Source organism: Phyllopteryx taeniolatus, chromosome 2 (genome assembly GCF_024500385.1).
Source record: "Phyllopteryx taeniolatus isolate TA_2022b chromosome 2, UOR_Ptae_1.2, whole genome shotgun sequence".
Classification (NCBI taxonomy): domain Eukaryota; kingdom Metazoa; phylum Chordata; class Actinopteri; order Syngnathiformes; family Syngnathidae; genus Phyllopteryx; species Phyllopteryx taeniolatus.
Window position 1 is genome coordinate 34418039 of NC_084503.1, and position 15682 is coordinate 34433720.

The following is a 15682-nucleotide window of genomic DNA, read 5'->3' on the forward strand; positions in this document are numbered from 1 at the left end:
ACAGCGGTGTGTGATGCACTTTGGTGTTCGATATGAGTCACCCCTCCCTAACTATATAAGAACTTGAGCGGCATTGTTCGCATCATTGGTTATCCGGCGCAATTGCGATGTGCAGTTAACTAGCTAGCTATGCCAACACCCTAAAATTGCATCTTCACTTCAGATAATCTGATGGTAAGGCCGCTTTAGAGTACCTCCTTGTCAACAGTGAGTGCGCACATTCACGGAGAGAAGGCCGCAGAGTGAGGGGGAGAAAAATAGTCCAATATGACAGCCACCGTGTGGACCTTGGCTTTGCGCTGGCATGACCGCTTTAGTGTCATAAGGAAAAGCCCTATGACAACCTATATAGCTGGAATCTACTTTCAATACATTTTCGCATCTCAAACATATAGTTTTGTATAGCCATAAGAATGGCAAGATGAGGTAGCAACAATTTTTCCAGGTCATAATAGTTGTATTTGATTGAGAGTTGAGCAGGGCATGGTTTGAGCATATTCAGCAAACAAGCCCACAGTGTTAGACAGATCAGAGAATGGCTTGATCTTTCACAATTTTGAAGGATCATTTTCATATACTTTTTTTTATATACTATTTTTACATAGTATTTTTTTTTGTAATTTTTCAAATTGGGCAGGGTAGTTAACATCAGTCTACTTTGTTATCAAAACTCGTACTTTTACTTTACAGGGACTTAAATGTACTAAAGTGCTACTGGTTAAATTAACTGTGGAAATTAGAATGTAATGTGAAGTTATACCATTTTTTTTTTTTTTTTAGCAATATTAGCTTGAAGCCTCTACTATTAGCTTAGCTATTATGTCTTAAAATGGTCATCCACAGTTGGAAGATTTATACTATGCATTTATAAGATGAGACTCCTAAGTACAATTTCAATAAACATTCCTTTCCTTTGCTTTAACATCATGGGCCTGCTGTCCCTCTTGACCATTTCTTAAATGATTTTTTTTTTTTTAAATTGCCATCACGCTGTGTACGTGTGTTCAGCATATTTGTGTTCCTGTGTGTGTGTGTTGGCATTTCGAGTTGCCGAGCAGAGTAATCCATTCTCTCCACAAGTATGGAAAGATGCTGTTGTCCTGCCGTGTTTCACACGCACACACAAAACACAGAGACACACTCAAATGCACAAGCAGTTGTCATGCTGTGTTACATGGAGCCGTGATCACATTACCCAGTGCTGGACCCTACTTACACACACACGTGTGCGCACACACACACACACACACACACGCACAGGCAATATAGGAACCACGGCTCACCTGATGAGCAGGCATCCACACACACTCAGTACACATAGAGAAACACACACAATGGTCCTGCTGACAAGCTCTTCCACGCCAGATTAATCTGGTTTACAGTCTTATCTTAGCACAGACAAGAATACACTCACACACACAAACCCACCTAATACCAAACCACTTTTGGATGGTGATGTGTAGACATGCAAACACACACAGGTTTAAGAACACAGCTGCATGTTAACCTGCAGGTGGGCCAAGTAGGGAGCAAACAAACAATAAAATAAAGAGTGCAACAAGAAAAGCAACGGCTATAAACATAGAAAGAAGCTGTCCCGTTGAGGGCCGCTGTGAGCAGGAGGTGGGCAGCAGGAGAAAGTTTGCATTGGACAAAACATCACATTAGTCACAGTGAGGAATACCACACTCACCCCGCTATTTGGAAAGAAATATGACCAAAAGAATATTGACATTTTAATCCCCCCAAATCTCAGTGTCCTTTCTGCCTCACAAAGGTCAGTTCCATTTTTGGAACAGTCCCCTCTTATCTTCAGTGTATTGTTTTCGCCAAGCTGCACAACAAAATGGAAGGTGACAAGTAGACAGCTAGCTCTCCCAATGCAACGCATATAATACTCCTTAGCTACATGGTCCGACACGTCTCTACTCAATATTTACACTTTTCCCTTTGAAAAATTAGGTCCACCGATTGGCTGGCAACCAGTCAAGAGTGTAACCTGCATCTCACCCGAAGAGAGCTGGGTTAGGCCCTGACCCTAATGAGGACAACAGGTGCTATAGAAAATGGATGGATGGAACTTTAGGGATTGCATGACACTAACATGATGAAACTCGAGTCAATCTCGACTCGTCACTGATACTGTCACAGATACTGTATTTTTTTAGTACTGTCATTTTAAAAACTCACAGGAGGAGGGATTGCTTTGCAACAATCTATATTCACTGACAATGGACAGTGCTTATAAACCAAATTTATGCAGAAAATAGACATTAGAAGACATAAGTATAAGTATGGGCTGGGCTGTGGCATGATGGTAATTCTTGCCAGAAGAAGAAAAAAATCCTCTTGGCCGATGTGCTTGTCATATGGACAGCCAGGTAACGTTTGCACAATTTGGCCAAATGGGGAACCCTGTCTTTGTGCCTTTTTTCCCTTTACACATTCTCCGTCACTTACCAAAGCCACACATTCAGAAATAGAAGGCAATTTAGAACAATTAGGGTGAGGGACTTATTTCATTCAGTGCAATCATCTGTTGTTGCAAGTGGCTCTGTTATTTTGGAGTAGTAAAGTCAACAAATCGACGAGTCGACTCCTCAAAATAACCAGTACCAGGTACTATGATGTACTTATGCTACATTGTCAACTGCGGTGTCGAGGTGATGCCAAGTTGATAGACATTACATCATTCTAATATTTGAGGATACTCAGCTACAAATGTAAAAATATAAACACACATTCTAAAGTTAGGTAAACCTGCTGAACCTTTGCTCTGGACACTGCAGAAACATACGCCAGAGTCACCACTTTGCTGCAGCGGTCACTTTCTTGCTGACCGCAGCCTCTTTTGGAATAAAATATGTCTTCTTACAGAGAATTATGTTCTCCTCCATTGTCTGTGTTTGTCAGCAGGTCTCGTTCTGACTGATGCTTTCAGTACATTGTGGCCACACAGTTTTCCAATGCACTATTTTCTTGTCATTTTTAGGAAAACTGACAAATTCCACAAACAGAGACAAGCAAAACTACTTAGCGAGATCACACTGTACAGTAAAAACTATATATGAATATATTAAAAACAATAAATGAGAATCAGAAAGAAGGACTGTGGCGAAGATATTAAGCAATGTCACATATGGAGGAAATAGGATTACCCTCTGTTGTTGATTGGTTACTTTTGGATGGTTTACAGAGCAAAGGTACGCACATGCACCCAGTGACAAAGTGTTCAGAGTCCAGCAAGTGAGCCGTGTGGATTTCCAGCATTTAGAGGGCCTCTTTAGGGCAACCCCCCTACCCCTCCTCCTCACCCTCTCCTCTGCCTCCACTCTTCCTCCGCTGGGCTTCTCCCGAGGAGACATATTGATTTGGCGTCTCCTTTCTATGCTCAAGATGAAACAATTAGTGAATGTGGAGAAGAGAAGAAGGAAACAGGGAGAGAGAAGAGAGGTGAGATCTGGACTCTAAAAAGAAGAAAGCTTTCAGCTTAGGATGATTACATTAACTTCCCTCAGTGACTTCCCCTTTAAACCTGCAGATTACACTCACTCACTCCCTATTAAACTCTGCATTGGTTGTGTGCACCGATTCCAATACAAAGAGGGCAAACATGTCAGAGCACGTACCAGAAAATAAAGTGTCTATTCAGTATTTACATAACAAAAACACAATACAATTGGCATTAAGAACACCAATCTACTGAAATGAGTTAAAATACGAGAATCTTTTTCATGTCGTAGTTTGTACATTTTCAGAGAATCAAAGCACTTTGGTGTAAAACTGCATTGAAACTTAATGGGAGGTGGTTCTAATATTTTGGTTACGTAAAAATTATTAGTAAAGGCAGTACAGTTGCACACCACTTCAAACTACATAGGTTGCGTGCACGGATTCAAATACATTCATTCATTCATCTTCCGCTCCGCTTACCCTCACTAGGGTCGCGGGCGTGCTAGAGCCTATCCCAGCTATCTTCGGGCGAGAGGCGGGGTACACCCGAACTGGACGCCAGCCAATCGCAGGGCACACATAAACAAACAACCATTCACACTCACACTCACACCTTAGGCCAATTAAGAATCTTCAATCAACCTACCCTGCATGTTTTTGGGACGTGGGAGGAAACCGCAGTACCTGGAGAAAACCCACACAGTCACGGGGAGAACATGCAAACTCCACACAGGAGGGGCCGAGATTTGAACCCCGGTCCTCAGAACTTTGAGGCGGAGGTGCTAACCAGTCGTTCACCGTGCCGCCGGATTCAAATACAGGCCACAGTAATAAATTGATTTGTCTCGGAAAATATCAATCAAACATGAGCATTATTATGCTTGTAAAGGCAGGATCTGTACTGTATATAAAATCATTGTAATGAAACAATAAGTGTGTGCAGCTGCAGCTAATATTGAGGTTGGTGGGTGCTCAAACTGCAGTTGCACTGGACTTTATTTTGATTAAAGATAATATGTTTGTCCTGTGAAACCATGAGGAATATGCTGCTCATTGTTCACACAAACATAATGGGTGTCATTACCAATTACTCACCCATTTCTCCCGTCAAAAGCAAAGAATGTGAACAGAGCCGAGTTGGGGAATAAATAGGAACATTAAAAACAAGGCACTCAGCTGTGATGCGTCTCTATCACATCACATTAGCCCTCATGTTTCCTTCTCATGCCTGCTTTTGCCTCCTTCCACCGCTTTTTTTCTATTGCCTTCTGTGCTCTCATTTTCCAACGGGCAGCTGTGCATGTGTGAGTATGTTTGAGTGGGCTGTCTGTACTGAATGCTGTGAGTGTCCTCTACTGGCAGATTGAAGGGAATTAAAATGATTCATATATAAAATGAACGCAGGACAGCAAAAAATGGTGCATGGAAGAAAAACATTCCATTCAGCTTTTCATATACAGGTACATTTCGTGACTGTTCGAATGCCAGGTTATTACGATATTTAAAAAAATGAGATAGACATAAATTTCAAAACGTTATCCACCAATAATGTGATCTATAACCTGTACAACTCAATTGAAATTGTGCACACCCTCTTATAACTGGGGATGTGGCTATGTTCAGAATAAACCAATCACATTAAAACTCACATTAAATGGGACTCAGCACACAGTTGCCACCGTTTTAAGTGCCTCTGATAAAGGTCAGATGTTCTAGTAGGCTGTTCCTGGCTTTTTTGTTGTCACAGCTTACTGCACAAGCCATGGTCCGCAGAGAGCTTCGACAGCATCAGAGGAATGTCATTGTTCAAAGGTATCAGTCAAGAGAAGAGGACAAAAGATTTTCCAAGGCATTAAATATACCATGAAACACAGTGAATACAGTCATCATCAAGTGGAGAAAATAATGAATACTGATGCAAATAAGAGAAAAAAATGGTCAGGGAGTCTGCCAAGAGGCCGACAGCAACATTGAAGGAGCTGCAGGAATTTCTGGCAAGTACTGACTTTTTAGCGCATGTGACGACAATTTCCATTTCTCTTCATATGTCTGGGAAATGGGCTAGGGTGGCAAGATGGAAGTCTTATCCTACACAGAAAAGCATCCAAGCCTGGCTACATTTTGCAAAAACACACTAGAAAACGCATGTGGGAAACATTCTTACACTGTAAAAAATGATTTTGGAGAGTGGTAAATATAATCCATGAAAATCATCTAAAATTTACACTTATTTTAGATAAGTAATGTAAAATTTAGTAAATTTAGTCAATTTTACCCACACTACCTATTTGACAACAGTAAAAAGTGTTACCAAGAATGAGTAAAATTCACCTAAAAGCCATTGGTACTACAATATGCATCACGTGACACGTATATGCAGCACTAATTGACTGACGTGTCATCAGCTCATCAGCACAAAATGGCATCGCCATTGGTGACAACTAATCACTCTGATTGGTTGTTAGCTTGCAGATCAGCACAAAAGCAAACAAACGAGAAAGAAAAAGGCACTATGTGGTAAAACAAGCTTAGCTAAACATTGATCATTACTAAGATTTGTTCCTGCTTTTATTATGAGTGTGTCAGGTAAGGTTAGCAGGCAATATGAGCATTTCATTTCATAAAACCATGTCTGTGGATTGTATGGAAAACAATGATTTCTCAGCCATGGGCACTATAATGTAGAAGATGGCTGTGTAGATAGCTCACTGATTGACCAATGGTGTCTGTCTATAAGTTACAAAACACTGCTCATCACTCAAAGAACATCATACATAAAGTGAAGCATGGTTGGTGGTGGTAGCATCATGCTTTAGGGATGTTTTTCTTCAGTGGGAACTGGGGCCTTATTCAAGGTGGAGGGAAATATGAACAGTACCTAAAAGCAGTCAGTGTTAGCACAAAAACCTCTACTGCTACTAGTAAGTTTTTTTTAAAAGTCATAAAAAGCCTACTAGAGCATTTTTGCTTTATTTGGGGTTAACCAGAGGCACATTAAATGTTGGCAGGTGAGTGCCAACTCCCATTGAACATAAGATTGTGGAATGTGATTGGTTCTGAACACAGCCACATCACCAGTTATAAGGTATGCACACTTGCACAACCACATCATCTCAGGTGTTTATATTTACGTTCCCTCTTGAAAAGATCTATCCATCCATCCATCCATCCATTTTCCGAGCCGCTTCTCCTCACTAGGGTCGCGGACATGCTGGAGCCTATCCCAGCTATCATCGGGCAGGAGGCAGGGTACACCCTGAACTGGTTGCCAGCCAATTGCAGGGCACATACAAACAAACAACCATTCGGACTCACATTCACACCTACGGGCAATTTGGAGATGTCAATTAACCTGCATGTTTTTGGGATGAGGGAGGAAACCGGAGTGCTCGGAGAAAACCCACGCAGGCACGGGGAGAACATGCAAACTCCACACAGGCGAGGCCGGGGATTGAACCCCAGTCCTCAGAACTGTGAGGCAGAAGCTCTAACCGCCTGTAAAGTTCTATTTTTATTTTAAATTGAGCTGTACGGGTTAAAGGTCACATTAATGGTAGAAAAAGTTTTGAAATTATTTATCTTGGCCCCATTTTTTATTTTAATATCTCAAAAACACAGACATTTGAACAGGGGCTTGTAGACTTTTATTATCCACTGCAAAATATCGGGAGCTTTACAGTGGCGTACAGAGGGTACAGAAAATGAAAGTGAAGATATGATGATCAGGTCTCCCAAGAGTGTGTGGTAAAATGTGTGTCTGATGTCCGGTGTTGAACTTTTTGGGCATAATTATAATAAGAAAAATAACAATGTGTATCACCAGAAGAACACTATGATATAACCACTATGAAGTATGAAGTATGGTAGTGGTAAGCATCAATGGTTGGAACTTTAATCAAGGTGGAGAGGACTTCTAAATACTAGTCAATTTTGGATCAAAACCTTCAAATGAAAGTTATAGCCAATTTAACCCTTCAGTGTGACAATGAACAAATCAACAAAATAATGCATTTACCCAGCCAGAACCCAGACCTAAAAACCAATTGATAATCTGTGGAGTGAACTGACAGAGTACTTTTGCAAGAAAGAGTTTGAACATATTGTCAGAATGTGCCATGCTTACAGACTGCAACCCAAAACACGTTGAATGGTGTCATAAAAGGAAACGGTGTTACAACAAAGTATGTTATAGTTAATTTTTACCCTAACCCTTTTCCCAGTGACTCCATTTTTATACAATGGAATTGTTCATAATTGTTTTTTTTACTATTTCATTTTAAAAACCAGAAGAACATGTCATTAACTTTCTATATCGACTGTATTTATAGTTCCTAAAACTCTGAGTGTATACACATGTGTGAGAGAGGCTGTGTTGGGGGCAGCAGAGAGAACAGCAGGCCATAGATTTATTGCTTACAGGGGAGTAGGAGGCTGCAGGCCTCATGGGTCTCTTCTAACATCAATAAAACAATGACACACATCGACCCGACAGCAGCCCACTTGCTTCATCACGAGGACAAAGTAGTATCAATAGTTAGACTGGCAGAATATGAGTGAAGTACAGAACAGAGTGTACACGGTCGTGTTGGAAGTGATTTGTGTCATTGCACACACATGCCCCTACCAGTGTTAATTTTTACCGCAAATTTAGATTGAATTTTAGTCAGTCTTTTGACTAAAATGTAATTCAGTTTTAGTCATAATTTTGTCATCTAAATTGTTTTAATTATAGTCTAGTTTTAGTTGACTAAATACCATAAGATAATAGTCCACAAATAGTCTAAAATGTGAAAAGTCTGCGAAGGGTGATGAAAAGTTTCCCTTCACTTTGTGAAAGTCATTACGTTCAACCTAAATCAGCAGTTCTCAGTGTGGTATGACTACCACGAGTGATACACGACCTCTCTAGTGGTACATTTATTTATTTGACCTTTATTTATCCAGGTAAGACATAAGGTAAGGATTGACACACTACCTACAGCGCTAACAAGGCTAGATGACATTGTAGCATGTCGAATAAACTACATTTTATGCGTCCAGGCATTCAATGTTCATGCCATTCTGACATCATCAAACATGGCCTAATGTCAGTGCCGTTAAAAACTATTGGCCCCCCTGCTCAAATTCTTATATTTTTACATGGTTTACCCACTTCAATGTGTAAGATTATCAAACAAATGTAAAAAGACAAATATTAACTAAGTGAACTTACAATCCTGTTTTTAAATGGTGATTTTAATTATTAAGGAAAAATATTTATGCAAAGTTACCTGGCCCTGTGTGAGAAAGTAATTATCCCCCTTGTTAAATCATGAATTATTCATTCATTCATTCATCTTCCGTTCCGCTTATCCTCACTTTAATTGTGGCTAATCACAATTTTTGGTTAATTTTCACTGATCACACCAAAGCATGATTACCTCCAGACCTATTCGATCAAGAAATCACTTAAACAGAATCTTTATCGACAAAATCAAGTTGGACAAAAGATCTAAAAAAGCTGCAACAAAATGACACGAGCCAAAGAAATTCCAGAAAAGTTTAGATATAAAGTAATTGATATCTATCAGTTGGGAAAGGGTTACAAAAGCCATTTCTGAATCTTTAGGATTCCAGCAAACCATAAGGAGAGCCATTATCCACAGATGGAGAAAACATGGAACAGTGGTGAACCTTCGCAGGAGTGGACGGCCTGCAAAGATTACCCCAAGAGAACAGCAAGTAGCTGTCACGGTGCCTTTTCTGGACACTCGTATGACAAAACCAAGGTGTTTTTTTTTTTTTTAATGAAATTGGCAGTTTTATACTAAGTCGATGTTAGAGAGTGACTCTATGGAGGTCTAAATAGCCAAAATACCTTTAAGTCCGAATTGACAGCCATTCTGTGGAGCGGGATTTCGGGCTGCCATGGCCACTTTAAAGCACCTGGTTGTTGGCTTTGAGTGTGCGCACGTCACACAGAGAAAGACGGAAGAATGAGGAAGTGATAAAAAAAAAAATGGTAAAAGTAAGACTTTGTGGCTTCAGAGTACCTCATTGTTGTAGCGTGGAAAAGCCCTGATAATATTTGATATTTCAGACAGCCAATTCTGAAAAGGAAATCAGTTATATACTGTACTCTTCTTTTTTTCATGCTTTTTAGAGCATTTCCACTTTTAAATATTTCTGTCACTGTACGCTGTTTTAATTGTACTTTTTTTCCTTCTTTTTTGAAATGTTTATTGTTTAAGCTGTTTTTTTCATTGTTTTTAAATGCTTTTAATCATGTAAAGCACATTGAGTTACCTTGTGTATGAAATGTGCTATATAAATAAATTTGGTTTGCTTTGCTTTATTTTGACAAGGCTGTGTAAAGTCTAACATGAAGACACGGGGGGGGGGGGGAAATACCTAAGAAACTGAAAACAAAGTAGTGTAATAAGAGTAAAACAAAGTGGGAAAAAGGGAAGAAGAGGGAGAAACAATATGCTGTAACATTGAGTGGACAGAGTTGAGTGATGTAAAGTCTATATTTTACAGTGGCATCATAAATTATGTCCCACAATGTATGGCGAAGGGGGCATGAGATTTGTTGTGTATGTGTGTGTCATCCAGAAATAGGACACCCACCCAGCTAGTTAGACACATAGCCAAAGAAAACAAATGGCTCTTCTCACGTGTACTGTCCACATGCACACACACTCTGGCTGACTATTTTCATCCAGCAACAGAGGAATTGATAAGAAATACGACATACTGTATGCCTTGAGGATATCATTCATCTCACAATCAGCAGCAAGAGGATTAAGACTGTGTTTATATCTATGTGAAATAGCATCTTTTCTGAGCACAAAATTAGGCACGAGTTTTTTTCGGGCTGTATTCGTATACAGTGTTGCCTTGAGATACGACTGGCCCGATTCACAAGGTTTTCAAGCTGTTATTTGGCAGATTTGTGCTTTGATCTGAAAAGAAAATTTTGAGATACAAGCGCTGTAATGCGCCAGGGAAGTCAACTCAACTCAGTTTGCAACAAGCAGCAGTTTGGCAGATAGTGAGCAATTTTTCTTTATTGCTAGCCCCAGTTGAGGTTTACTGTCAAACTCAACTTTAAACAAAGAGAATTACACGTGTATTTAAAATGACCACATAGCTGTTTGCCTTAGGAAAGCTAACACATTTCTAATAAGCAAAATTTCGTAGACTCGCTAAGCAACAGGATCAGAGTTGTGGTGTTATAACCCAACTAATATTTCAACACAAACCGGCTTTATGTGGAACATCAAATGACCAAACCAGGAAAACCTGCTAGCCGGATTTCCTGTGTGTACAGCGATAACGATTACTACGGGGTGATGACATGATGGAACCCGAACTTGTGAGAATAGTGTTTTCTTTATCACTGGCATCTTCAAACAAAACATATATACATGTACTGGTGTGTGTATGTGTGTGTATATATATATATATATATATATATATATATATATATATGGAGACATACATGTAGACCCATATATATATATATATATATTATTTTTTTATTTTTTTTATTTTTTTTAAATATATAAATATGATGACATCTGTAAACACAAACAAACCCTAAACATCAGATATGCTCATCCTTGGTAGATCTTGAAGTAGGGCTGTTCAATTATAGAAAAAATAATCACAACTATTTTGATTGGTATTGAAAAGAACAACCATTAAAATAAAATTGTAAAAAGAATAATCAATAAAATATATATTTCCATTGAGTGCTAGCATTAAGCTGGCGATTTTGTTAAAACGAACTATGTCTTGTATTTAAATGTACAATATGTGTAATTCTTTTTGTTGTGTTTAGTTTTACAGTAAACTCCAACTGGGGTGTCAATAAACAGCTTAAACTATTATTAGGGAGGGTAGAATAAGCAACACAAGGTGCGTTCAGAGTGCTTGTATAATCTAGGAACTTGCATACACAGACCCCACTGCTCGGCACAATCACTTCTCTTCAAATTATAATGTCGGGATTCAGGATTAAATTTCAACTAATCATCACACCTTATCTCGAATATATCTTATGTAAAACATAATACAGTGTAGACGTTTAATATTCCTACAGGTCCCGGCCTCCTGCCACAGGGCGCCGCCAGTGACATCAACCGGAAGGAATTACTTCGTTCTTTTATGCTGAATACGGAAGCTGGTTGGGCATAACCACTACTGTGGAGACATACATGTAGACCCATAATATAGTAATGCTCACAAACAGATGTTCTTAATCCTCTGTGAAGAATGACTAATATTACTGCTGAGGAGTTATGACATCTTCATGTATTCATGTCCATATGTCTGTATTATCCTATGAATCTGTGTCCACCTGTTGTCATTAATGCAACAGAATAAGTCATGGCTTCCTGCGAGTTTATCAGCTTTGTATTCAATCTAAAAGGTAGATTTCACACTGAGCAAGTGAATTTGTGAGTACATTTATTTTTGAGGCATTTTTGTTTGGTGGCGTGTGTCAGATTTCTATTGCAAAATGGGTACCTTGATCCAATAAAGATTGAGAAACACTGAGTGTCTGTTTGATATATTTATGTGGAATCTAAATAATTTAAACGAGGCAACGTTTCAGGAGTAATGTATAGGCTACTGTATAAAAATGGAGGTGCTTAAAAGGCACTATGTATACTCAACTACCTCGGAGTATCGAGGAAGTTAGCAATGCAGCCTGCAAAGTTGACTTTTCAGATCCAGTAGGACACAGCCAGAGGTGGCTTTGTGAGCTTGGCCCAGTGTATCATCCTAGACCAGAGAGAACACAGTGCCGCTACCTGTGCTCTGTTCGTGTGTTTACTAATAAATCATCTTATTACGCATCATAAGTAGGCCATCATAATTAATTGGCCAGTCGAGAGAAGCTCTGACAACAAGCCCCCGGCGGTGAGCACTCACACACAAACACTGTACATGGACACAGCTCACGCACACAAGCCGATTATCACAGGCATAACGCACGCACACATGACGACTACACTTCGAAGGAAGCAGGTCACTGAAATTATGTACATGGATGCAAAAAGAGTTTACTACCATATTCATCTAAAAGATCCAAGGTCAAGAAACCAATCAATAATTTCACCTATTCTTACCTCATTCTGCTCTGTGCTCTATAGTGTAGTGCACCATTGTCACCTTTTGTTGTGAGCCCACCAATGCAAGTTGCATGAGGAGCAATAATGCCACACATCCTTGCGCTGTGTGAGAAGGTCAGCAGCTATTCAGATACATGGTAACACAGGAGGAGAATGAACAATGTCCACACACACACACGCACACACGCACACACACACACAATAATGCTCACAACATGTGGACAGCAATGTCCTCGCCAACATGTGTGAGTCTGTGATTATGAAGAGTGCATGCAAGTGTGTGTGCGTGTTTGTGTGGACACACAGCTGCTTTGTCTCTAAATGCCTGGATGCATGATGCCGTACGTACGTTGACCAGGACATTGTCCTAGTTAACATTAAGGAAACAGATAGTGGGTGGAAGTGAGAAGGGGGAGTGAGAAAGGTGACCCTGTATTGGAAGAATGAATGACCTCTGATAACCATCTTTAGATCAGTGGAGGAAAAGATACCTGATTGGGCTTTGAATAATTTAAAGGGACATTCCGCACAGTCTTGTAACCCCACCCTCGGACACCCAGCTAAAATAAACAAATGTTACTCTTGACTTCAGATGAATAGCTGATCTCGAGCATCGGCTCCAACATTTTCCATAACTTGCATTAGTTCTTATTTATTATTTAATCTAGATTTTATACATGAAAGTCTTTTTATCTGAAAATATATTCACCAAGATTACCTAATTTTTAATCATAATCTTGACAATTGAAGGTCACAGGAAGAGTGGGAGATAGAGAGTTATTGTGTCAACAGTGCCTGTGATAATGAAAATTTGAGCAAAGTAATAAGAAATGCTGTGTCATAGAGTTATGAAAATACAGTCGTAATTTTTCGAGACTGAAGTCAACATTGTATGGGACGACTAATTTTATGAGAAAAATAATATAAAACAAAATAAACTTTCATTGTCAAGAATAAAGTCAAAATTTTATGAAAGTACAATTTTAATATTCCGAGCATAAAAATGTACCTGTGTTCCTGTCAAGTAAAACGTTAGCATAAGTTTCACAAACTTATAAAACTATTTTGGTGCATCAACACCATTATTAGTATGAGAAATTCAATGAGATTGGGTTTGTTCCAAAGAAAACCCCAGTCACTGAAATCTCAGAGAGAGAGAGAGAAAGAGCGAGAGAGAGAGAAATAGAAAGAGAGAGCGAGTGCAAGAGAGAGAGAGAGAGAGAGAGAGAGAGAGAGAGAGAGAGAGAGGGGAAGAGAGAGAGCTAGTCTTTGAAGCATTTGTAACTGCACATTTTCCTCAGTGTGGCACAAATACTCATAGTACAATCGCTTGTACACCATTTTATGAATCTCGCAAATGACAAAAGGTGCAACAATGACAGACTTTTTAAGTAGGGATTAATTATAAAACATTAAAACAGTAAAGTAGAAATAAGTCCCATGATAAACTAATAACTAATTGTCTATATTCACTTAACTAAAACACAGTTTTTAAAAAAAGGCCATCACAGTGAACAGAATCAATTGCTGCTCACAAAACAATGACTAAATTGCAACCCATTGATGAGCTTCATTTAACGCTGGAGTCAACACATACTTAATGAAATGCTAGATCAACAAAATGTGGAGACCATACATCAAAGTAAACATACTGGTGAACTTTCTCTCAGAAAATTAGAATAGATCAAAAAGAGTGGCAGGTTCCCTGCCTATGAATTTCATTTGGTGGTTAATTCAATATATGAGTTCCACAAAATGATCCCAAAACACCAAGCCTGCTCTAGTGTTAAACGTATGTGTGGCAGCTGTGATGGAAAGATTTATTATCTTAATTTGTTGACACCTGCACTCACGTTCATGTGAGACAGGTGAAAGGCCAAGGTCAGGTTTAACAGGGGCAAGTTCAGTCGGTCTCCCTACTGCACTGCATTATGCAGTTAGGAGACGGAATTAGCATTACAACCTGATTTGCCCAGCCTCTTTTCTGTGGATTCATCACAATAAAACATGCACACACACACACAGACAAATTAGGATTAGACACACCATTGATAAACAGGTATTCAATCTCGAGACATAATTTCATTAAAATAATTTTAATATGGTGGACTGCTGCTTTGTTTTACCCCTATCTGTACAATACCAGCCTGCATAAGATTAGTCCTAAAATTATTTCCTGTGTATCCTCAATTAGTAACTGTCCCTCTAATAGATGACGTCCCCCAATTGTATCATGCACTGAAGAAAAATACATCCCTTTTCCCAACAGGAAAAAAGGGGTTGGAACTAATTATCACAGTTCACAGACGCTATTGTTCACTTGGACCTTAAATAGTTAACAGCTGTGACCTTTTGAACTCAATTGCTAACCAAAACAGCAGCGCCGAAGCACGTAAACTCACTCTCAGATGAAGTTGAGAGTTAACCTTGAATACAAATTCAAGGCAAAGTATTTCAGATAATCTTAAATTATTCGGATTGCGTCTTTTAGAGCGATTAACATTCCACTAGCCTCTCATGTTTCCCCGCCCCACAATGTAGTTTGTTTGCATTTATGTTTACATTCTGGGTTCCTCCTAGTCTGCCTCAATTGTTTGTGTTTCTCTACATTTTTCCATAGGTTATTTTGGTTTGTATTTAACCACAGTTTGACATTCATCTTCTTATACTGTTTACTTTAATACCAAAGTCATTGTAATTTTTTGAAATATTGGTAGCCTAGAAAGCGCAGCAAGAGATGTGTCAGGCCGTAAAGAATGGAAACGCAGGCCTAGTGGTCATCTAGTGAAGCAAGAAGTGACTGGGAGAGGCAGAAAAAAAACATTCTAAATCTAAATTAAAATGTTGGATGCTGGCTTTCCAATAGGACCTTGACACAGCAGTTGACCTACTCATGACAGAATCTCAGTGCCGCGGATTTGGAATTCTATTAGTATTACCAACTATGGGGTGGGGAGAAAAAATGTCATGCAGTCATCAGGAAGAGACCAATCCATAGCTTCTACCATCAGCCAATTACTGGCACTAAAGTGGAATTAGATAGGTATTGACAATGAGAGGAGGTGGAGGGAGATTAAGGAGAGAGATGGAAAGAGGAGGGGGTGAGA